This window comes from Lagopus muta, chromosome 1 (assembly GCF_023343835.1).
Source record: "Lagopus muta isolate bLagMut1 chromosome 1, bLagMut1 primary, whole genome shotgun sequence".
NCBI lineage: Eukaryota > Metazoa > Chordata > Aves > Galliformes > Phasianidae > Lagopus > Lagopus muta.
Genome location: NC_064433.1, coordinates 31,585,477 through 31,610,163, shown reverse-complemented (window position 1 = coordinate 31,610,163; position 24,687 = coordinate 31,585,477). Strand labels below are relative to the sequence as shown.

The following is a 24,687-nucleotide window of genomic DNA, read 5'->3' as shown; positions in this document are numbered from 1 at the left end:
CTTTTGCATTATATAGCACAGTCTCAAGCATTTAAAAAAAAAAAACAAAACAAAAAAAAAACAAAAAAACCCCACAACCTTATGGCTTACTATCACCCTGCTTGCTATCACCCTGCAGCACATTTTCCAATAGCTACTCTGGCCTCATCTGACCGTCACTGAATACCACAGCATTTCTGGAGATCTGGCATGCCAAATAGCTTTCAACAGTGAAATCATACAACAGATTTTGGAAATGAGGTACATCTGGGCCAAGCTGCTGAGTGTTACAAAATACAAATCATCAACACAGAATTTCCTACATGCTTATAAGAAAATACAAGTTTTTATCTTCTTCAGCAGGTGAACTGATCAAGCAGCATTTTAAGAAGCAAATATAGCGTGATTTCTATTTTCTTTAGCTTGTGCCCTGTGGTGAGGCATCCAGCACACATCCAATTGTTTCTTTGGAATGATCACTTATTATTTCCTGTCATGTATTTTTTATCTATGAGCAATCAAATCCTGAATCAAGTTAGAGAGGAAGGACAGGGAACTTACAACCAGACTCAGTGGATAAGGAATACCTTCCAGAAACTTTTTTCCCCTCAACTTCAGAACTTTTTACAAATGGGGAGGTGGAGGGAAGGATGAAGAAAAAAGGACATCTATTATTGGAACTAAATTAAGTAAAAGTTTTCACAGTCTTCTTTAAAGTTTCCAACAATCAAACATGCATGAAACTATGGGGTTTAGTTTTCCCCAATATATCTGAGACAAAAGTCATATGAAAAGTTAATACTGGTGCCAGAGTAGTTGAAGAAAAAGAGACTGACTGAGATAGGTGAGTAAAAAAAATTCACATCATTCTATAACCTTAGCAGTTAATTTTCCATTCATCCTCTCTCAGTCATGTCTGTATTACTTGTGCATGCAATTTAAACAAACAAACAAACAACAACAACACAACACTCTTAACAGGTAAGCTTTAAGCAAGGACTCAGAAATATTTTTAAACTGACCAACCATTTCATGAATTTCAGTGTCTGAGTAATCACTTATGTCACGACAAAGCAAAGATTCATTTTCAGAAAATGCAGAAATCTTATGCTGTGCTCGACAACTTAGTATGAGTAACATAGGAGTAATTCAGGGTGCAAGGCAATAGGAACTCTGTTCTGTGTATGCAAGGTATTGAGCAAGTTTCTCATTGGGAAACTAACAAAATGCAATGTATTTTGAAAGCAAAATCACTTGCATTCATATAGCTTCCACCTCATCAGATTCCAAATTTATAGGAGCTGTAGAATTATAAAAAACTTTTAACTTTGGATTGACTATCCAGACTTCAGATTAATGTTGCCCATGCCTCTCATATTTCTGCCTGTGATTTTCTGGGAAAAAATATGAACATCTCTTTTGTATGACAAAGAAACAGTCAGTCTCAGACAACGGAGCTGCAAGAGACCACAGTACAGACACAAAAGACATATCTGAGATTTCTGGACAATTGCCAAAAGTCCTAAAATTATGACCTGAAAATATTTCCAGATGAAAAACAATGATCTGCACATCAGGGTACAAATATCTGTTATATATAATAAATGAAGTCATAGCCTATAATTCAATTGCAAAGAAATACAAAGATTAATCCTTTGTCCGTTAATTTAATATTCTGGATAATATTTATATGTTTCATGTTATCATCTGCATTTTAACTTACACTTGGTAATCCCATTTCCCACCATTCATTCTTTTTTCACCATTTTTTTTCATACAAAAATCAAATAGCACTTAATTTTATTTATTTATAATATTTTTAATTCCTTACTTTTATTATTATTATTATTATTATTTATTGAATAGCTAGAACAATCTTATTTATAAATGAGTTTTAAATTCAGAGTTCAGTAAGTAGTCAAGCAGCAATGGAAACTTTTCCATTGACACTTCAAATTCCTGTGACAAAAATTACATTTTTCTAAAAATGTTTCAAGAAAGTTTCAGCTTTACTAGCAATGACTGAGAACAATCAGCTAGCAATATAAAAAACGAAACAGACAATACTTCCACATCCTTCAAGGTTTACCCTGTCAAATTTTACAGCTCTGAGGACCAAACAGCTGAAGGAAAAATTCTCAGGGACTTAAACTAAGAGAATGAGTAATTCAAATTATTCAACTATAAATGTTATTCTTTTTCAAAATTGAAATTTTGATTCTGTGGAAATACGTGAAACTTCCTACCAATAACAAAAATGAAGAAGGGGATCAAACTATTTCATATCCAAGAGAAAGATGTATATGACACAACTAGTAAAATACAGGTAAGCAAGTCACATATATGTAATACTTTATGAAATACAAGTCATGAGGCAATTAAAACACAATGACCAGCCCTGGAAATTATGCCAAAAGGAAAAAAGCCAAGCTCAAGCAAAACAAAACCAGTCTCAGTTTTACTCCATACACAGCCTCTTGGAAATAATCTTACATTTTTTTCAGGACTCAAACTATAAATTCCCCTGCTACTATCTGACATGCTACTATGGTCCATCAAAAATGACAAGGAAGTAAATTCATACTAACAGAGTAAATTGCTGAACTACCCGCAGCTGGCTGAATCTAGATAAACGAACCAAGTCATGCTGCACTATGTCAAAGCTCAAGTACAATTTTCCTACTTGCATGGTATGCCTGCTACAAATACAGCCTGAGGTTTCCAACAACAGACCTGCTGTTATTATGGCAACTGCACAGGGTAATAAAAGAAACCTCGTGAAAGTCACACATGACAAAAGTTGAGAGGAAAGCCTTGGTAAACGACTGCTTCCCAGAAATCCGAACTGTGATTGTTCTTTCAAGTACTTCTAAAACTATTTGGTAGTCTGTGAATTACATGAATTTCACAGGCAAATGATTATTTATCAGTACTACAGATATGCAGATGACACTGGATGCTGAAAAGAGAATTTTGTAAAGCAGGCCTTAGGCCATCAGAATCTATTGATTTTTGATTGTTATAACCTGGTGGCATCAATTTATTATTTGTAGCAGACTTCTTCCTCACTTTTAGGGTATAAGAAATAAATAAAGCTGCTTCTCTGTTCACAGAGATGTTAGGAACTCACAAAACAATGAAAGGTGGATGTGTCTTTGAAACATTTGTGAAATAAAATTGGATTTTATCCTGATGGTTGTTTAAATAAATTGGGTATTTCTGGTTACTAATATAAATTTGAAGAAGGAGAAGAAATCACTGTGAAGAAAAGAAAAAAGCATAGGATTTTAACATATAAAATTCAGCATTTAAAAGAAATGCAGGAAATGTGTAAACTTTGGAGAAACATTAAAATAACGCAAAGCAATTTTTATAATCTGTAATGATGTAAGATATCTCCTCTGCTTCCGTGGTGACATGACTTCTGGAAATCCAGAATTTCTTAATGTTGGATAAATCTTTTCAGTTCTGAGTAGGCAGAATCACATTTGTACCATTTTACAGTGCAAAGATCAAGAAGTTGCCAAAAATGTGTAGCTAGGCACTTATGACTCATGCCGCAAGTTCAGAAAAAATTCTGTTTTAGCTTCACTACACATGCAATACTCACAAAGCAATCCATGCTCTGGAAACAGGTTCAGACATTATCTTCATAAGAAATGAGGAAACAGCAGAAGTACTCCTTCTTTCAAGAGTGCACCTCTCTAACCTGCCATTTTAGACTCTGATATTATTTTTGAGAGGCCAAAATCTAGGTCACCAGTTTGAAATTACCCACAGAAGCATCAGCCAATGCTTTTTCCTCTGATACTCTGTACATGTAGTCATTAAGCCAGTACTGACTTTCGGCTGCCTCAAGTTTCATAGAAGCCACCAACATACATGTCTTCACAGCACTAGCCAGACATTACATCCATCTTGCACCTGGATAAACACCTATTGCATGCCAACACAGAGAACATCTGAGACATGTACTATGTTGATGCCTAAGTGATGCAGATCTACCTTTACATCCCTAGCCCCCCTATCAGGAACTGTAGGTGCCTGCAACAAAAAAATGTGCTCTGGGCCTCTAAAATGTACAAGATATCCCTTAATTTCTCTAATACCTGTGCACAGAAAGAAGGCCCTAGGTGATATACAGATAACTAGACAGAGTAAACTGGCAGATCTTACACTAGCTGCATTGTCATTTGATCGTGACAAATTTGGGGCTAAAGAACTAAAAATCATAACAAAGTCTAAAAAATTTCTACAGATAAACACTTTGGGAAGATGTCATCATCAGTGTTTAGAATCTCAATATCACTGTTTGCCATCCTGAGTTTCTTTTTTAAACATGAGAGATGCTACAAGGCTTCAGGAGTATCTTGGATGTAGATGAATGGGGAGAAAGGGGATGGGGAAAACAGAGGGATGAATGGATGAATACAAGAGAGAAAAAAAAATTAATTGGTCTTCTTCATTACTAACAGAAAAGAAAAAATTTCAACTTGTGCACTCTTACAGTTAGCAGAGAAGAAGAGATGAGGAATTTTATATTTAGCTAAAGAGCACCTCCCCTGTGAGACACAGAAATTCAAGCATAAATGAATTTGAGGTTAACTTGTCCTTTAGCCACCTTGCTGTCTGAAGTGAAAAACAGATATCAATTGTTACACTTCAGTCTTTAGATTCAATGTTGTGACTTGGCTGATAGGAGAGCTGCAATAACCAATGAAGTCACTTTTTTTGTAATTGATGTATTTAATTGTGATAATGCATAATGCATCTAGCTTTGAAGGGTTTGCTTCTGTAATTTCTTTTCAAAACTTTCAGTTCAACTGTACAATACTCAGCATATCACCAGTCTTACAGTATGATTTGATTACATGCAGGCCTAGCAGAATTTTATTGTTTACATCTGCTGCTTGAATTATAGTAACTTTTATTTTGGACCTAATTATATTTTCCCATATTAACACATCTCAAACTGCCTCAAACAGTCTGTTTAACCAGTGTTGCACAAGAATACTGGGTCCTTAAGCCTAAAATTATGTACATTTGCTTGCCATTTTCTTTTCTTACTGTTATCACACGAGTAATTCAGCTGCACTATGCAGCCAGATGTTACTACATACTGTTGATCTAATTCTAAATCCTTTTTGCCAAGTCAGAAATGAATACCATGGGATCATTTTGAACACATAAAGTACTTACTGTGGGACAGAAAACAATGTCTTTTCTGTGAAGGATGAAATACATCCCACAAGGCTTTTCAATAGACAGTAATTAACTCTTCAATATTTTCATACATCGTAGCAAGTCTTCCTTGTGAGTCAGAGATGAATTACTAAACAAAGAACGTTAAGGTTTGCTTCAATGGTGCATTTCATACTTACTGATACAAATGAGTTTCCTAATAGCACATGAAGAGAGTTCATTACTAATAGAAAAATTCCTAATCTACAGAATTACCTTCCTTCCTATGTCTTTTCCGATTTCTGAGCTAAAAGTGAGTCATTTTGAATTTAAGATCAAGGACATAACAGTAATTTTATGAATTGTAATGAACTTAAAACTCAGTTCATAAACTCTGAGAATCACATCTTACTAAACAGACAGATAAATAGCTAGCTAGCTAGATAGATAGATAACCCAAGTCACTTACGATATGAAAATAAACACTCCAGGGCACTTAAATGTTTTTGTTTTTTTTTTTTCATTTTGCTGGTCACTTAGTGATGTTCTACACATGACTAGTAAGTTAAAGCGTTCATAGTGTCAAACTTGGTTAAGCCAGTTCTTTTTTTTAATCGATTCTCGGTTTGTCACTAAGCAGAATTTCTTCTTCTTTTTCCATCTTTCTTTATTTCACTATTCAATATATTTTTGAAGTGCCTGTTTTGAGGAGATGAGGGTGCATAAAAGGAAAAATTGCTTCTTCCTTTGTCTTCTGATTTGCAGAGGGTGTAATTTTGCCTTCACTGAAACAGATCTTTTCAAATGTTAATGATGTCAACTCTTGAATTGAATGGTTGTTATAAAACTATTTGGGGAAAAGGCTTTCTGTTTCACAGTTTAACTTCTGCGCTTGAGTAGCTAATCTCAGGTCACCATGCTGATTCACCTTCTTATAACCTTATCTCAATTGTATCCAAAACCCAACGAACTAAAGGGTTTTCTGGCTGCCACTCATGGAGTCTTACCAATTTTGTTCACTCAGTTGAAATCATATTATCTTAATTACCTCCTTAGTCCTTTACCTTTCTACTGCATGTCTCAGGGTCTGACATTCACTTCTTGACTGACACAGTTCCCACAGCACAAAGGGACAAAACCAAAGTGTGTCAAAGAGACTTTTATCCCCATAGATGAACTGTTTTATTTTTGCTTTTCTGTCTCTCGTCCACCTAGCCCACCAGCAACGCAGCTCACTTGAGTGAGGCACCACCTTCCTGCTACAACGACCTCAAGATGAATTTGCATCAACCTGACAGTTGAAATGTAGATTAAGCTTTCCTTCTTGAGCCCTAACTCAGATGTTTTCAGGCAAGTGCCAGCCAACAGCATAGGCACGTGTGTGATAAACCTTCTAACTGTTTTCCTGGGAGCGCTTGCCACTCTGTGCCGCCTGCCAGGACAGGTTCTCTTCCAGCATCACCCTGACTGGCCAGGCTGCACCAGCATTTCCCCAGGTCTGCATTCCCAAGGAAGTGCAGGCTGCAAAACAAACAAAAAGAGCAAGCCAAAATTTTCACAACATATTATCAAATATATATATATATTTTCACAAATACCTGAAGTTTACTGTCAATAAGAGCAAGAATTTCAGCTTTAATGAATATGGCAGCAGTGGAAGAGAACAGAAAAATGACGTAACGCTTCGTGCAAACACTTCTCAATTTCACAAAGAGGAGCTCCTTGTCACAGGACATGATGGACCGTAATAGACATTTCCTTTTTTTCTTTTTTTTTTACAGACTACACATATCCAGTCAACTTCTTTTGGGAATAGTATATTGAGCTGATTGGGACATTAATTTGAGATTGTATATCAGCTCTGACGTGCTTTGTCAGCTTTCATGTTCTTGCAAGGGACACAGACTATAAAACATGGTGTCAGACCAGCGAAACCAGCCAGATTGAAGAATTCTAGATTGCATGACCAATGCAATTATCAGAGTTTTAGAGAGTATTTCTCTTAATGACCTCTGCATGTATTTAAAATAATAACATATTACTAATTACTGACTAGTCCTGCTCCTTTGAGAAGGTTTCAAGGGAAAAAGTAATTACACCAAAATTAACAATAATTTGTTCCAGAAGATAAGTTATAAGAATTTCCTACATTTTAATTCTTCCTTTTCTGTGCATCTAAGGATAAAGTTTCTTCTTTTCTTTAATGATGAATTTTCAATGCAAATCCAAAAAGTGTACTTTCCTACAATGCACTTTGAACATCATCTGAAAGGTAGAAAAAATAGGGGAAAAAAAGTCCTATTCCTCAAACTGGCCTGCAGCCATGCCAGTATTCCTTTTCTTAAGACAGGCACTAACGAGGTGTGTTTTAAGCTTTTTATCCTTCTCCCACAGATCTAAATTTCAGAGGACACCTTGTGGACTGCAATATTTTGCAGCCACTCTCAGTGGATTAAGTATTTCCTGAATAAATTGCAAAAATTAACTATTTTGAAAAAGAGAGTAATTATTATTATTAAATGCAGGAGTTAGTCTTTGGAGGCTAAGTGATAAGAAATTCATTGAGAGTAGGCAATAGCAAATTTAACTAAATCTAAAATAGTTTGCTACTAAGCACTGCAAAATAGTGGTTACCAGGAAAACACTAATTTATTCAGAAAATATTCCCTATAAAAATGCTCAATAAACAATGCCATTATCTCTTCCAACAAGGGCTGTATTCATGCTGTATTCTTGCCTCAAGGAAAAGGCTCTTTAGCTGTTGTGGGGCACAGACACAAGCTAATTATTCTTTCTGGACCAGAGCTAGAAAGCCAAACACACCCAGACACTGATTTCTGGACAAATGACTGCTAAGAAGAGCATCTTCCCCTTTTCGTTTACCATTTGCAGCTCAACTGCATGATAGCTCGAGAGCATAAATACTGCTGTCAGGCTAATCTCAGGAAAAGGAGGGGGATGCACAGGATAGCTGGCCAGCAACAGATGGGATATGCTGTTTCATCTCATAGGTTGGTACAGCTCCTGTTGCAGGACATGCTATCCAGAAGGAATCCTAACTAATGCAGTATGGGTTTTCCAAAGAGGACCTGGCTTTAAATGATCACTGAGTCCTAGAATTTCTCCCTAAATTTCCTATTCACTCCTTAAATAGTTCCAGTCAGGCAAAGTTTAGATCCGTTGTTTGTGCTGGAAATTAATCAATCAGATCTTGAAATGCCTTTTGGTTTAAGACAAGGTGAAAGCATAGCATAGAATTCTCCCGTTCTGTTAACAGGACTTGCTACATCTGGTTTAAGATTACTTGCCTTTGAGAAGAAAGTTCTTTGCTCTTCTAATCACAAGAAATGCAAAAAGGTCATCATCTATCCCAGTTACAACAAAGATGATTGCTTTCACTTCAGACTTCATAGTTATACTGGCTTTGACCGTCAACTGACTTCTGAAATAGTTAAGCTGCATTCAAATTAGACTGTTGTTATTGAAATTTACAATGAACAGAATTTATCTTTTATTCATTCTCAACTTTGTATAGACACCTAGGGTTTAATTTTGTTCTTTTGATACTTCAAATTAAATATTATTTGAAAACCAAAAAGCGAAACTCATTTGAAAACTCATAGAAGCAGAAATGAAGATACCAGTTCATTCTGACCCTCCAAGCAAAAAGAAATGAATAAATTAAACATCTATGTCTGTTCTCTTTATCAGGGTGAACTGTGGGTTCTTACTCCATGGAAACTCACTCTGACCCAACCAGTGATTGAATGCCAATTTAAAGAATCACCACCTTGTCTTATTGCCTTAAAATGTAGATACTGTCTATTATGGAAAAGTTACCTGTACAAGTCATATACACAATATTGGAGCACAGTAATCCTTCATAAAGACAGAATTACACCAAGGTTTAAATTACCAGACGCTGATATATACTAATGGAAAAGATGAGAATACATAACATGTAACAAGCAACTCAAAAGGGACTGCAAAACAGGATTTGGCTGAGAAATATTGCTTTGTTGCATTACTGTCTGCAGCGCTGAGTCTTTGTACAAAAAGTGTTATAACTTCACAGCATATGACAAGACATCTTAAGCTCATATTTAGTAGATTTTAGAAATTTTATGCAACTGATCACATGCAGATCCACAAGTGTTCAGTGGGACATTTTTTTCTTTATGCTTTTTCCTCTCATAAAATGACTTTCAAGTAAAAAAGATCTTTATCAATAGCAATGTATAAACAGTAAATTATTTTTAAACACACAAATAAAAAATTAGAAAACATTGCATAGTAGTCATCAAATGTTATTTCTGTATTATTTATTCATTTATTTATTTATTAATGAAGAATCAGTTTACACAAACATATATGCAGTCTGACCCTTTTGGTTCATGGGAATGCCTACTGATTTCAAAGGGACTCTGCCAAACAGAGATACATGTTTTACAGCATTTATCAAGAAATATTTAAGTTTTAGAACTAAAGGAGCAGTTTTAGTGAGTGCTTACACATAGTGTTACTCATTTTCATCAGGAGTCCTGATAAAAAATTCCAGAATTTCACAATATAAGCTCTATAAGAAACTACTGAATATGAATAAAATCAATATTCAGACTAAATGTTTACAGATGGGAGCCTCTAAATAAATGCAGTGAGTTACAGTTAAGTTTACCTTACTCTCTTTGCTGATTAATCTATCCCATCACAAACCAGAACATAGCTCAAATAGAGAGGACAATTTATGGAACAAAATTTTGCCTTTTCTATCTCTTTTCTTTCTCTTCAAAGTCATAGTGCACCCTTTCTCTTTGTTTTGATCTTTCTACACTTCAAGGCCTACAATTTACCCACTACCAGCTTACTAGCTACCAATTCACTGTTATTACTACTTAAATAGCTTAAATTGCTGCTCTAGTTTCTTCATATACCAGACATTATTGCTAGTTTTACACGCATATATTATGTAATATCCATGCAAATCACAATCCCCATATCAGAGTTCAAAGTGTAATATAAAATCACAAGTATAGATGAAATTACATAGTTTATAATTCTCGTACCTTATTTAATTGTGATATGTATGGTTCATAGCTTTTGTAGCAGTGTATATCACATACACTGACACTTTTATGATCAAGGAAAAGCATCTATGATGATTCACTGTTGCTAAACCTGCAATAGTAATTTGTTGCACTATAATGAATGTACAGAATTTTAAAGAGAATCATGATGATGGAGAGAGTTGAGTGTTTTGCTAGCTTTCAGAATCTTCAGTACCATGAATCACATATGGCAATTTTATTTCAGATTGATGGTCATTTCCATTTGTCATCTGCACAAACTTGATTCCATCAGTGTTGTATTGTCTTGAATCACCAGATGGCATTTTCTCTGCTCTAAAGACTCACCATCTGAGTATGTAGGAGTTAGAACTGAAATTCTTTATAGAACTTGAGTACCTTACCAGAAAAACAAAACAAAACAAAAAAACCAACCACATATCTCAATCTCCCTCTTTAGTTCAGAATATTCTTTCTCAAATGAGTTGATTTAGACAAGCTATGTCTACAGAAATGGAAAATCGGAAGAAACAAACAAACACTTTAATCCACATGTATGTACTCCCTGGGGCCATTTTTTAGAGGCATTCTTTCTCATTTCCTAAAAAAGTTATATTTAAAGCTGCACTTGAATAAAGTAATATTGACAAATTGAAATAAAATGGTGTTGAAAAGTTTGTCTGCTTTTAAGCACTACTGTAATTTTGCTGCTTCTATTTTGGTTATCTTCTTCAAGTTATTTCTCTCCCTTTTTTTCCATGTGCAATCCACAGGAACAAAAAAAAAAAATAAGAGAAGTATGCAGTCAAGGCAAGAATTCTCAGTAAATTACAATCATGATTTATTACCATCACATGGAATATCAGTGGAAATACCATAAAGTGATGTTTAAGCATCAAGCAGTGATTGTTTTATGTCTGTAACTACATTGCACACATCTTTTTCATTCTTTTACTTCCTTTTGTTATGTGAGTTGATCACAGTACTTCCTTCTCTGTGAATTTGGGAAGAAAAGACAAACAGATTTTTATAGTGCTCCATTTCTTTACATTTTTTAATTGTTTAAGGGAACAGGGAGGGTTACTCGTAAATCAATTTTGTGTGATAATCTGAAAAAAAAAAAAGCATTTGGGAAGGTAAATTAAAGCAGAAGTAATTATCATATTCAAATTTGGCTAAGGTTGTACATTGCATCACGCTTGCTCAAACATGACTCCTTTATGTAAGGATTCAATGTTCCCTCTACCTCTATACTCTCTATATACAGAATACCTTTCTGTTATCTGCTTCTATTTTTACTAACAGCAAGTGGCTGATTTTACTCTGGAGATATACAGTACTTCTGTTGTACATCAGGGTGGAACTATGTGAATAAACACTTGAGTTCCACTGCCTGCTGAAAAACAATTTTTTTCTAATCTTCTCAATATTTTCTTTTTTTCATTAACAGTTTATGTATAATATTTCATGTAGATTTAATGAGAATTAGTGAAAAAATGCAAATAAAAAACATATTAAAAAGGTATAAAAATGCTCAGTGGAAGTGTGAAAACAGTAACAGTTGAGTAGTTTTGTCATTTTTGATTTTGTAGTTTGACCTACTTTGTCTTAATATGTGGTAAGCCATCAGAGTGCTTCTGATATCATAAGAATCATGAACATGATTAAGAAAAACTATGATCTCTAAACCATTAACTCACTCTATTGAAATCAATGACAGTTTTGAACTGTATTTTGAGCTCAGTAAGGACAGAATTAGACCTTAAGGCTGTAAACTCTGATAGCAGAGGTGACACAAAATCAGCACTAAAAATCACCAGGTTATCTCCATGAAATAAGCTCAATAAATATTTGTTTACAATGAGGTATAAACAGCCCCTGTAAAAATTTTTAGAAGTATTAACCACTGGCAAAAGTTGGTTGGAAGTTGGAGGGAAGGAGGGACTTGCTGTATATGAAAAACAGAATTGGAAATTACTCTTGCATTTGTTTCAGTCAAAGGAATCTAATGATTTTAAAGTGCCTACAGCTAAAACCAGTCATAGCACACTGAGTTCTGAGGTTGCAAAAGACTGAAACAGAGCTACTTGTTTCAATGAAATATACACCTACAGTGCTTGCTTTAAAAGCAGTCCATCATTCTTTATTATAAAAACCCCTGGTACGGCAGAAGAATCATGTAAGCATTCAGCAAGGTGGAATAGACTTCACTCCATTGCTTGCTTTCATGCAGAAGTATTATGGTTTTGCTGCCTTCCCAAATCTTTATGAAAATAAGATGTATATCATGCAGACTTGTCTTGTAAGTAAAATTGATATTGCATTTATAAATTGTGTGTTACTTCAGAACACATGAAATTAATTCCCCCTGTCACCTATGCCTACTGTCACAGAGATAATCTACTTTGCCTGTTGCCTTAGCCACATTCAATTTGTCTTCAAATCTACTTCCTGCTCTCACTCATCTTTTCCCACATCAGCTGTGAGGTTCCTGAGCTTCCTCAAAGTTGTGCTTCTGCCAAACACTTTGCTTGTGCTCTTTATCACTGTCTTATCGTGCCCCTATTTCAATCCAAAACCAAATAACTTCCACCACATTCTTCACTCTAACATTTATATTCCATGTGCACCAATTCTACACTCTGACCTGAGCTTCTCTGATACTCCCCTCTTTTTTAAGTTCCTTTTCACAAGTCTCATCTTTGAATTCTTAATTTTGTCAGAAATGTTGGCAAAATACAAGACAAAAAATGCCAATCAAATCTAAAAAGCCTGTCAAGAGTCAAGAGTGTCACCATTTATTCACATTAATCCTTGCTAAAACTCTTCAGATATAGAAAAAGTTTAAGATTTCTTTTTGAAAGCATTTCACACTATTTTGTCAATATATACTACAAAATCATTAAAAAGCCAATAGCAAATATTGTGCAACTTGTGCTGGTGCATTGACTTATCTTGCATTTAATTAGTCAGCTAGTTTTGTATGGATTAACACAGTAATCTGAAACTATCTATTTACATTAAGCAAGGACAAAAGGAAATAGAAAAACAGCATATTACCTGTCAGGGAGCTGCTGTCCAAGACAATTATCTGAACTTGATAGATATAGAGCCTTTGTTCAGCTTGAACATTTAAAGACTCTTTGGAGACCCGATTGGATGTTGATCACACATGATGTTTGGATTGTTTATTGTATGTGACCAATTGCCAAATCAACAAGCATCTCAAATTGCTGAGGCAAGAGAGGTTATGGTGAAGCTCAAGGCTCAGAACGTGATCCCACAGAAGGTCATCCTTCGTTTATGAACAGTGCATGGGGTTTCTTTCTGTTTCTTTGTCTGTCATACAGGACTTTTTTTTAACATTGCCTGTAGAAATGTATACACTCAAAAGAGCATTTAAATGCTACATATCTGGGACATCTGAACATAGTGTATGCCTAATACTACAGAAATTCAGCATTTATAGAGATGCTGGGTGTGAACTTGCCTTCTAAAATATTGAGCATTAATATGATTTTGTTCAACAAAATAAAATTTTACACAAAATGATCTGGCAATCACATGCAGAAGCCTAAAAGTGAAATGTAGACACTCAGTCCAGCTAGCAAGTTCCAGAAGTCTAATATTTTTTCTCATTTGAAGAAAATTGTCCAGCAATTAACCATGAACATGCAATGAATGTAGACTTTTTCAGATTGTTCCAATTACAGACATAGTAAAATTCCATATTAGTCTTTGTATAGTAAATAGAAAATTCTTTGAATTAATAAGCAGTGCTAGTTACTATATTAATCAAAAAGCTGTGTTTTTCTGACAATAATGTAGAATTTCCTTCAGAACTCCAGAATTTATTTTACATTATTTCTTTAACTATACAAAAATTCACCATTTTTGTATAGGAAAAAGAATCTAATCATTTGCAATACTGATGATAAAATAAATGCATATATGTATAGAAGGCAAGTTGTACCTTAGATCAAACCATAACTTCCCTCAGGAATTCTGAGCAAAATGCACATTATTTTTTTAACATCAGAACCCCTACCTTTTTAAAGGCAAAAAAGACATTAACTATATTGTTGGAGAAGCAAAGTGTATGTGTTCTTACAGTTGTCATTTTTCACCAGCCTCATTTACCATACTTCCCTTGACCCAATAAAGGCTGGAAGGGATGAAACCGCATGACCAAATGGAATGGAAAAACATTCTGCCAACTCAGATTAAAACAACTGAAACTTCTCCCTGTCCACTGTGTAACTGATATTAAAGCCTTAATGGTCTTAGAAGTGCATTGTTCGGGAATAGCAGACAGTCTCTGGCAGGTTTTTATGAGAAAATGGCTGTTGCTTCACAGTCCAGCACTTGGAATATTCACAGGGAAAGAAGCAATTCCCACAATTTTTTATTATTTATCTGGGAAAAAAGAAAAAAAAAAAAAAAAAAAGTGATGCCAATGGTGATCAGCATTTAAAAAAGCTGTGACAATCTCTCACGGAAAGTGAGATGAATTTTAGAACTCCTATAAGAACGCCCAGTGTGAGCACTGCTTGAAGAAAAATACCAACCTAATCATGAGAAAATATTATCATTTAATTGATCTCTGTACTGTCTAAAACTTTAATTTGAAGCTGAAATGGCTCCTTCAGGAAGGATGAAATATAGTGGAGATAATATGTAGCAGGAATAGGTGAGCCTCTGATGTAGAACTGCAGGGAGGGCTCTTTGCAAGGGGCGTCTGTCCCAGTACGACAGGAAGGGAACAAGTTTGCTGACATATACACATAAGAAGAGCAAAAAAAGGAAGTAAACACGGGTTGTTGAACTCTGACAGAGAGCATGCGGTAACAACAATAGCACGTTTCCTTTTATTGGGAAAAAATAGGAAGCGAGCTATTGTTTGTGCTGGGCACGCTCTGTTAGATTTTGACAACTTGTATGTAGTTGTGGGTGCAGCTTCTCACTTGTGTCAGCAAAGATGTTCCCCCCGCTGTGGCCTTCAGGAGAGGCCCTTCCTTTCACAGGCTCCTGTCCCACCCGGGGAGAAACAGGGCAGGGAAAGATAGATCAGCTGTGGCCTCAAGATTTCTGCATCCACAAACAGCAACTGTAGAAAGAGGATAACAGCAGGATAGCAGAAACACCCTAGAAGGTGCATCCATAGTTGTCCTCTGGGGACAGTGCATGGAGTGAACGCCAGCAAGCCTGGAACAGCTCTAACTGGGCATCATGGTAGTGGATCAGAGCCGGAGCGCGTCCACACAATTCAGATAGCAAACAGAAGAGCTTAAATCTGTGCCTACACTGAGGCTAACTTTCTAAATACAGGGAACTGAGCATGAAGTAAAAGGTCAGAGCTCACATTAAAGTGCACTTCTGAGTGACAGAGCTAATTGGCGCAGGGCACGCAGGTGGCAGGCACCTGGCCTGCAGTTCACCGTCAGCTTAAACTTCACAAAAATAAAGTTAATACTGTCTTGGTCTATTGTCTACAAAAATTCAGACATACCAGGGGCTACTACACAACTCAGTATACAAGACTAATCTACCAGCATATTTTGTGACCAATAGCAGCAGTAGATTTTTAAGTATAATACAGATCTAGCTCCTTGAGAACTTCTCTGAAATGGATGCCTAGATGTAGCTTCTTTACTGCACATTGCTGCCCACTCATACGCAGGCACATGCTCATTAAATTTAACCACTGACTCCTGGAAGAGAGCCAGACACCAGAAACAGGCTGAGAATTTCTTCTCAGATCAAAAGCTTAAACTGTAAAAATTGAGGTAGGTTCACAATAATCATTTACTTTGGATGATCACCAGAACTCCAGCTCAGGTTTACTACTCACTAATGTCTGTTTCAGCACATCTGCTTATTAACAGACACCTAAAAAATAATCTCTTTTGCATACAACCAAGCGCCATATTTAACACTCCAGAACAATTTGTCCTTTGATCACAGTCTAAGGATGTTTTCTTTCTTGAAAGAATGCTTTACATTAGCAGTGGCAACTGTTTTAAGCTAAACATTGGTTTAGAATTTGGTCACTGTTTTTTCTGTTGGCATGAATATTTTTTTTGGCTCATCATCTCAGATATTAGGGGAGAATCTCTGTATCCCCTGCCTCTCCTCCTACTATGTAATTTTAGCTTTTCACATTTTAGGAAATATTAAGGTTTGTGTAAAGCCTTCTGTGTATTCTTTGGTTTATAGACCATTTGTGATTCATTCTGATTTAAAGGAGGGATTCATCACAGCCATCTTTTGACACTGAGAGTACTGGCGTCTACATGTGATTTCAGTATCTTGGTTCCATTTATTGTCAGTGGTCAGAAATAAACTTCTGAGATCTATATCACCTTTACACATGTCTGAATTACAGTTAAATGATCTCAAACATAAACGTGGCTATATCCATCCATTATATAACATAGACATATAACTAGCTCAATTATACATATCTACGCTGCCAAGCTCTGCATTTGATCAGGTTAATCCACCTCTGTATGTCCAGAATGCATTTTCTCAGTATGGAATAGTACATTAATGACTCAGATGCCTCTTCCTGTTCAATCTAAAGTTTTATTTGAGTAGGAAGAGACTTTTCTTTTTGTTTATTTAGCCCGAAATAAAATATGAAATTGAAAAATATATTTTCTGAATTCCAAAAAAATGGTTCTTGTGATCTTCCTTGAAAGAGATCCACAACTTAACAGCACAGTGTTGAAATCTGAAATTTTGCAATCTTTTCTTTATTGCTGTGAAAAATAAGCTCATTTTTGCTGAGCAACGAGTCTCTGAACAGCACGTGCTGCAATACTCATATTTTGTACAGGATTTTCTTTTGCTGTGCTTGTAAAACATGTAACACTGAAATACTGTATTACTAACATTTTTGTGGCTATCATGGCAGTGTAGAGGAAAATTTATGGAAGATAAAGATAAACTATCTCATGCCTTATGTGCGTACCATAAGCAACTAATACTATCCATTTTGAAAGTAAATCTTCAAGTCTTATATAGTAAAGGCAAATCTCTTGCCATCGTTTTATAAAAAGAAAACCGTGGCAGATTTCATATGTGCAGTATTAATTCACAATTTACTCAACCAAATCATTGCATAAACCATCCAAACACCAATTAAAACTTGAAATGATGTTCAGTGCCTTACAGAACAATGCAGAGGGCAGCTTACCTTATGTAAAGACTGGACAGTTGCCCAGAGCTGCAGAATTGGAGATGCAGCATTTTCAGAGCCAATTTGTGACTGCACTAATTAAATTGCTAATAAGGCATTAATTCTTATAAGGTATAGACACTTTGTCTCATATTTTTTTCTGGAACTTTCTGAGACCATACTTTGTAATAGCTGAATATGTAGCATTCTAAAAGTCTATAAAAAAGGAGTGGTATTAAAAATGATTTCTTACAAATGTTGGAGGATAGGCAGCAGAATATATTTTGCTCAAGGCAACAAAATAGCTAAGGCTGATCCTGATGATATAGTTAGGATATGTATCAGGGATGGCTTACTACTAACCAGGACAACAACTGTTTGCCAGATACGGTAACAAGACTTTTCAAATAAGCTCAAGAATTTCCTAGTAAATCTATTTGCAGAAAAAAAAGTATAATATTCATTTAAAATTTTTTTCCGTGAATTATGTAAAAGGCATTATCATTCAGGCCTGAATGATAATGTTGGCTTAGATAACTGCATATACGCAAGAGCTTGAGTAATAAGACATGTCATAAGGCATGACAGTGCCTATTAAAAACAAGTTTCAGTGTGTTAGGTATGAAGAACATGCAAATATGAAAGTTATATTGCACATCACATTGCCTAACACTGTGTGAACTTGCAACCTTTGGGGCTGGCTCTTGTTTGATTCTCCTGTAGGCACTCGTTGGCAGTGGCTAACATTAAGGACTCAAAGGAAAATAACACAAGGAATCATAAAGAGACAACAGTAAGAAGAGACTGACCTGATGTCCTTGGGCATTAAGATTTTCTATCTGCCTCCAAGGTGAGCGATGGGAAAGAGGCAGCAGTAATGTTTCCCTCTTGTTCACCATCCTTCAGAATGAGCCAGACACACTGGTGACTTACAAGCCGCAGCAAGCACAGACGACTGTGAGTGCCTGTGCACAAGCTGCAAAACTCAGGCTAAAGAAAAATATCAGTAGTTTCCTTCTTGCTACCTGTAATTTGGCACTGACTGCAGTGGCAGTGCTGCAAAAACACATGCTTCCCACTAGTCTACCAGCCCTTCCCAGCAGTGCCTGCCTGCCCCTTGCTGATAGCCCTATGTCCACTCTGCCTCCCTAATCCACCAGCCTCCAAGGCTGCCAAGCTTACCCTCTCACTGTTACAGCTCAAACAGTTCAAGCACACACCAGGATACAAAGTCCAAGGTAAGGAAAAACCTCACAGCTGATCTGAGGCTTGTTTGCCACAGGAGTGATGTTTCATGCTTCTCCAGCACCTCAGTCTTCCTCAGTCTTCCTCATTATCTTACATTTTGCTGTATGAACCATCACACACAAAAGAATTATTATCTTTAAAATTATTATTATAGCTACAGATGACTGTAACTCTATGAAGGCAGAAGTAGCGGCTGTGGTTATCTGAATATAACTTAATGCCTTAAAGAAAGTCATATGAACCTAGTGGCTAACTTCCTTGGTTAAAAAAAAAAAAAAAAAAAAAACTGTAGCTCATGAGGGACAAAATATGCTCAAATCACTAATATATGCCTGCAAATTTTCTGTTTTACTTAGGTCAATTTTAATTCTGATACCAAATTCCTTCATTTCTCTTTCATGAATTTCTGTGTTTGCAGACAAGTAAAAAAATACATTTCTGTAGTCATATCAGATCACGTCTGTGAGATCAATTCTGTAGAAATAAGTGTGTGTGCATGAAACTCAGTGAGTTTTAGAAAAGAAAGGGTGTTCTCCAGAGGAGACAGGATGCTGTGAGGACATTGCAAAATATAAGGGAAAAGGAAAACGAGCTTCGATGGAGTGGTACTGCTACCTTTTCTGGTATCTAATGGCGTCAGTCTTCTGAAAGTCTCCTGTAACTCTTAGTCTTAATGTATTAAATATCTGTCGTTTCATAGCTATGCTAAGCAAAAAATGTTTGTTTCCTGCCTGTAAGAAAGTCTCCAGCTTTTAGGTTATGATTTAAACACACAAAACTTTAAACGTGTTATCTTTGTTGGAATTTCACTTGGTTTTCATCCATTTCATCAAATGATTAAGGGAAGCATTTAAAACAAATAAGCAATAAGTGCAGGCATAGATTAAAGTGGCAACATGACAGTTGTGCTTGGGTACACAGTACTTCAATACACAAGCACAGTGACAAAAATATCCAGAAAGTGATGAAATAATTTTCTTTAAAGACAAGGAGACATACCCTGTAGTGATTAAGGGGTGTAGTGTAATATCTTTCTCCTTTGCCTAGAGGGGCAGCTGTTCTGGCAGAAGCATTCACCCCCAAGGGATAACTCTTGGCTGCAGTTTCTACCAACATAAAGCCGGTTTATTTTTATGGGCAAAAATCCACACAAATCCTGCCAACAGATACCTCAAGAGAGATACAAATTTTATGCAGCTCCCAGCTGGCCTGAATGCCACTTCAGCAGCACCTTTCCCTCACAGTTCACTTTTTTTCTCTTTCAGTTTTTTTCCTCTCTCAACTAATCAGCCACCTTGAGTATGTCTATTCGAGAGAAATTTAACAGCTTTAACTTCCACAGGTATAAGATTCAAATCACTGTACTAGTTTGCTGTGGATCTACAGCAGCTGTTTTGTCTTTTTTAAAGATGGTAAACTTAGCACAGCCTCTCAAAAGTCAACCCTGGTTCACAACCACGCTCAATCTGGTCTCTATTTATACTGCTGCATTTTAGAGTTTAAATTAAAGCCAGTGCTCTGACAGTACTGTTCATCCCTTCCCTTTGAGGCATGGAGCTTTTTTAGGTATCCTGGGCTACAATGGCTTTCCTTAAGAGCAGGACAGCAAATGAGTTTGTCGACAAATTTCTGGACTGCCAGAGAGTGAAAATCTAGCAGCCTAATGAATTATAGCAGGTTATAATGGATTACACCATTCCTCCCTTTCTCTACTTTCAAAACTTTGCATCTTCTCATTACTGTCACCAGTCTTCTACCCCTATTTGAAGTATCTGCAACAATCTCCAAGACAAAAAAAAAAAAAAAAAATAGAAGTCCTACATAAGCTTTTTTCTCTTTTGGACTAAAGAAAGAGAACAGTTTCTCTTGATTTTCTTCTGCAGTAGAAAGTAGGTAGCCCATTTCTCCTTAGCAAGACTCAGATAAAATTGTCTACCATGCGAAGAAACAAACAACGATTCCCTCTGGCAAGGTCAGAGGGGCAGATAAAAATGACCCTGGGAGCACGAGTTTGACCTAATATAAAAGGTTCTGTGCTCTGTGGGGTTTGGTTAAATAATTCAGGTCCAGCCTTTTAGTAACATAAATGCAAACCATTCTCCTCTCAACTGGGGTAACAGAAACAAACATAAAATTAATGAACCCAGCAGAGACGCACCAAACAGTTCAACCTCCCCTTTGGAGCAGTGAGAACACATGAAGTAACACTAGCCACTTTGCACTGAAAAACAGAACCTGCTCTGCTTTGGTAGGATAAATAAAAATTTCCTTCATTACTGAAGTTCTTCAGTCTTTAGGAGGCTAAATTTACTATCTAAAAGATCATCTGTTCTGTTCTGGCAGTTTGTGGGCTAAGGCGAAGTAATGGCAGTAAAACGTCTTAAAGTATTCAATCCTTTTGCATTCTTACTGGGTCCGGAATCTACACCTCCTCACTCTCTGGTACTGCCAGCGTGCAAGTTCCCCTCCTTCACCCCCATACCATCTCTCACACTGCTCTTGTAAGAAATAGTCTTCCTTTTCTATCCATAAGTATATACTATTCCTCCTATAAACCTGGTCATAGAAATGTTCCAAAGAAACCAAAAAAATCTTAAGGAAAACACTTTCCTCTGTATATTTGACACTTGCAGTGGATCAATATAGGTTCTAAACTTTATCGAAACACCCAAGCATCCTGAAACTTCAAGCAACTGTATTCACATCTCTTTTTTCAGTGCTTTCCTATGTTGTTCATTCATCTCCTGGTATACAGCATGCTGCATATTTCTTCCAATTTTTTCCTATCAACTGCTATTTGTATATATGCAACATTATTTCTATTAGAAAACTATCAACTCCTGACTTACATAGATTCAGTAGCCTCTATGAAAAACAAGAAGATGCTTTTTGAGACTACATCAAGACGCGAGATTCTCTGCTTATAAAACCTCTGTATCTGTAGTTCAATGCACTTATATGCTGTTCAGATTAATGTTGTAATTTCTGATTTTATCCTGTAAGATTGTTGGTTAGATGAGAGGATTGATTGAGAAGTAGGATTTAAACTCAAGTATTTCTTCACCTGAGATAAAGCTGGTAAATGAAAAAAAAAAAAAAAAAAAAAAAAAAAAGGAAAAAAAATCCTTAACTAACTTATTAGGGCTGAAGATATATTTTCTGTCCTCAATGAAAAGTATTGTTCAGTATTCTTTGAGAATTTTATTTTACTAGACTAGCAATTTCCATGTAATACTTTAAAAATAAACTTGCACATATCAACTAATTCTGCTATTTTTTTCAGGAAATTGGTGTAAGAAAAAAAAAAAAAATAGTGTTGCAGCTGAAACACATTAATGAGCAAGAACAGGATTAAAATCATTATTTTCAATATACAGCCATTTCAGCAATACTTAAATACATCTAGAAGTGCAAGCTGATTACCTAGTTAAGAAAGAATGTCTTGTTACATTATCAGCTATTTATGCTGTCAGAGTCAGAAAAAGAACTTGTATTAGTTGTGGAAAGAACAGGCCTTTATATCTGATCACACATGAAAGTATTTTTGCAGGTTGCATGAAACAATCAGCTTTACTATTAAACAGAATGGTGGAAACAATTTATCTTTTTTTTTTTTTAATCACAAAAATAATTCTAAGTTGGAAAGCTATAGGTGAATCAACACATCCTTATGCATTTGGACAGTACCAAACGTGGAAATGTACACATGACATATTCATTTCTTATGTCAAAGTGCCTTTTTAATGATCCAAGTGAGAGGAATTCATCTATGCATGTCTAGATGAACTTTGCAAGAAAGCACTGAAGGATGAGTTCACACTGCTGTACAATCAGTAAGTGGGGAGCAACTTCTGGAACTAATCTATACTGCAGAGTCCATGTCTTCCTCTCTTGAAGTCACAGACTATATTTACTCAAGGAAATCCAAAAGGTATAATATTTAATAGATTAAAGCGCTAAGTGTAATGTTAAGTTAAATGGTTCTGAACATGTCTTTTTGAAAACTACTTCTGGAACTCAAGATATTGTCAACCACGGGCTAAACAATGACTGTAAGATTCAACGTCTAACTTTTACTTTCTAGACTGTAGTACTAAGGTTTGAGAATTGTATTATTTAATGGTTAGTTTTCCTCATAAAATATTTGGTATTTATTATTTTATAAGCATCATGTTTGGAAGAAATTCTGTTATAGAAAAGTATAACATTTTGTGATCAGATAACACAATTCATCAACAACAAAAATGTTGTTAAGGCGTACAGTTAGCACACAGATGTAATAAAAGCTAAAGTCAACACTCTTTCTACCACTTTCTCAGAACTAACTAACTAAATAAATAAAAATCTAAAGACAACTAAAAACTACTGTGAAAATACGATCCATTATTCTGCTTCTGGTGGCTTGAAGGCATTAGCCTTTGTGAAATCCCTCAAAATAATGACATCTCTTGCACTTCTAATCTCTTTTCACCTCTTCAGTTTATCATTCTTCTAATGCTACATATTTTCCTTTCCCCTGAGATCTGAAAAGCAGAAATAGTAAATAGATAGATAGATAGATAGATAGATAGATAGATAGATAGATAGATAGATAGATAGATAAAACACTAAGGGTAAAGAATGTAAACACTTGCAAGTCTAAAGGTAACATACATACTGATTACTATGGAGGAGCATCATCTACTCTACATAGAAGCTATCTTAACAAGTGAGGATGTATAACAGTTTCCAGTTTTAGCACGGAAAATACAGCATACCGGTAAGATGAGCAGAGCAGAATATTTACCTCGATATCTCCCCCTGTTCTAATAAAGGTGGAAAATGCTCTCATGGAAAGAACTGAGGGGAAATAAAGTACATAGAAGGACACATGAGAGTATTTGTTTCAAAACAGAAATCATTTTGATAATGATTAAGAGAAATAATTTTCATTTAAACTAATCAGGCAAGTCAAAGACAGTGATTCAAAAGTCTTTGAAAGCAATCAAAAGAGTGTACTCAGCCCTTAATGTATGTAAACTAAGAGCAAGCCAGTGGAATTACACGAGGGTATGGAGATGAAATACAGAACTGGAGTCACAGAAACAGAAATGCCAATTAGCAGTACTGTCATATTCTTTGAGTGCATCTCTGAACATAATTGACAGAAAACACCACAGGGTGTTCAGATGTCAGTTTTAAATGTCCTTCCCTGATTTCTCAGCCTTATATGAGACGTTGGACCTTACATTCACTAACTTCACTTATAAACCTCTTTCACTGTTCTAATAGAGCTAAAACCAAAAGAGACCATTTATGGCCGCTGCAATGTTGTTATGTATGAATAAAGAATTAACCTAAATTGAAATAAAGCACTCATATATCCAGTATAATAACATTAAAACATCTCCTTTTGGATAACTACATCAGAAAAACATGAGAATAAAGCCTTTATGTGTCTATGCTTCAATATATGGTTCATGCTTTGTCATTACTGACTATTATGGCATATTCTTTTCTCATTTTCCCCAAATATACAACCCAGAGGTCTCAAAATAGGCAAGTTTTTATCATTTTTTTCCAAAACCTGGTGTTGTGACTTCATGGGCTACTGAGTCCCCTTATTCACCTTTAGTAGCAGTTGAGAGTGGAAGAGAGTATGCATAATGGAAGACTAAGAGTTAGGTGCCCTGTGTGACACAGTGAGCAAAGATACTATAAATTCCTCAGGACAGAAAGGAAGTCCTTAGTTTAATACTACATAGAAATTATTACAAAGAATACATTGGTAATTGGCTGATAGGCCCACTGTCTTCTTCAGCTTATGACATCGATTTTCCTGTTGGTGAGGACCTGTTCTCTCCACTTGCTCCCTGATGCACACCTCTTGCTCAGCTAGTTTCAGTCTCTGTCCCAGACACACTTCTACCTGACCCTTAAGTTCCAGCTGGTAGTTTATATCTCCCCAGTCTCCATTTCTAACATCAGCAGAAGACATTGCTGAGAACAAAGGTCAAGCACACAGATTCAGATCCAAATGCACTCCTATTTATAGCT

The 24,687-nt window shown here is 35.8% G+C and overlaps 1 protein-coding gene across 4 annotated transcripts in view; it reads right to left on the bottom strand.

The window, feature by feature from the left end:
* SLC16A7 (solute carrier family 16 member 7) overlaps nt 1-24,687 on the bottom strand; it is an 84,340-nt gene that overhangs the window by 52,794 nt on the left and 6,859 nt on the right. The window contains exon 1 of one of the 4 annotated variants that reach the window (XM_048947934.1): nt 18,213-18,504. The exons of 2 other annotated variants lie outside the window; for them this stretch is intronic. The gene's annotated coding sequence lies outside the window, so the exon portion shown is untranslated. Of the gene's footprint in view, nt 1-13,283; nt 13,460-18,212; nt 18,505-24,687 lie in introns of those variants that run through there. One more of the 4 variants, XM_048947924.1, reaches the window with a different exon arrangement.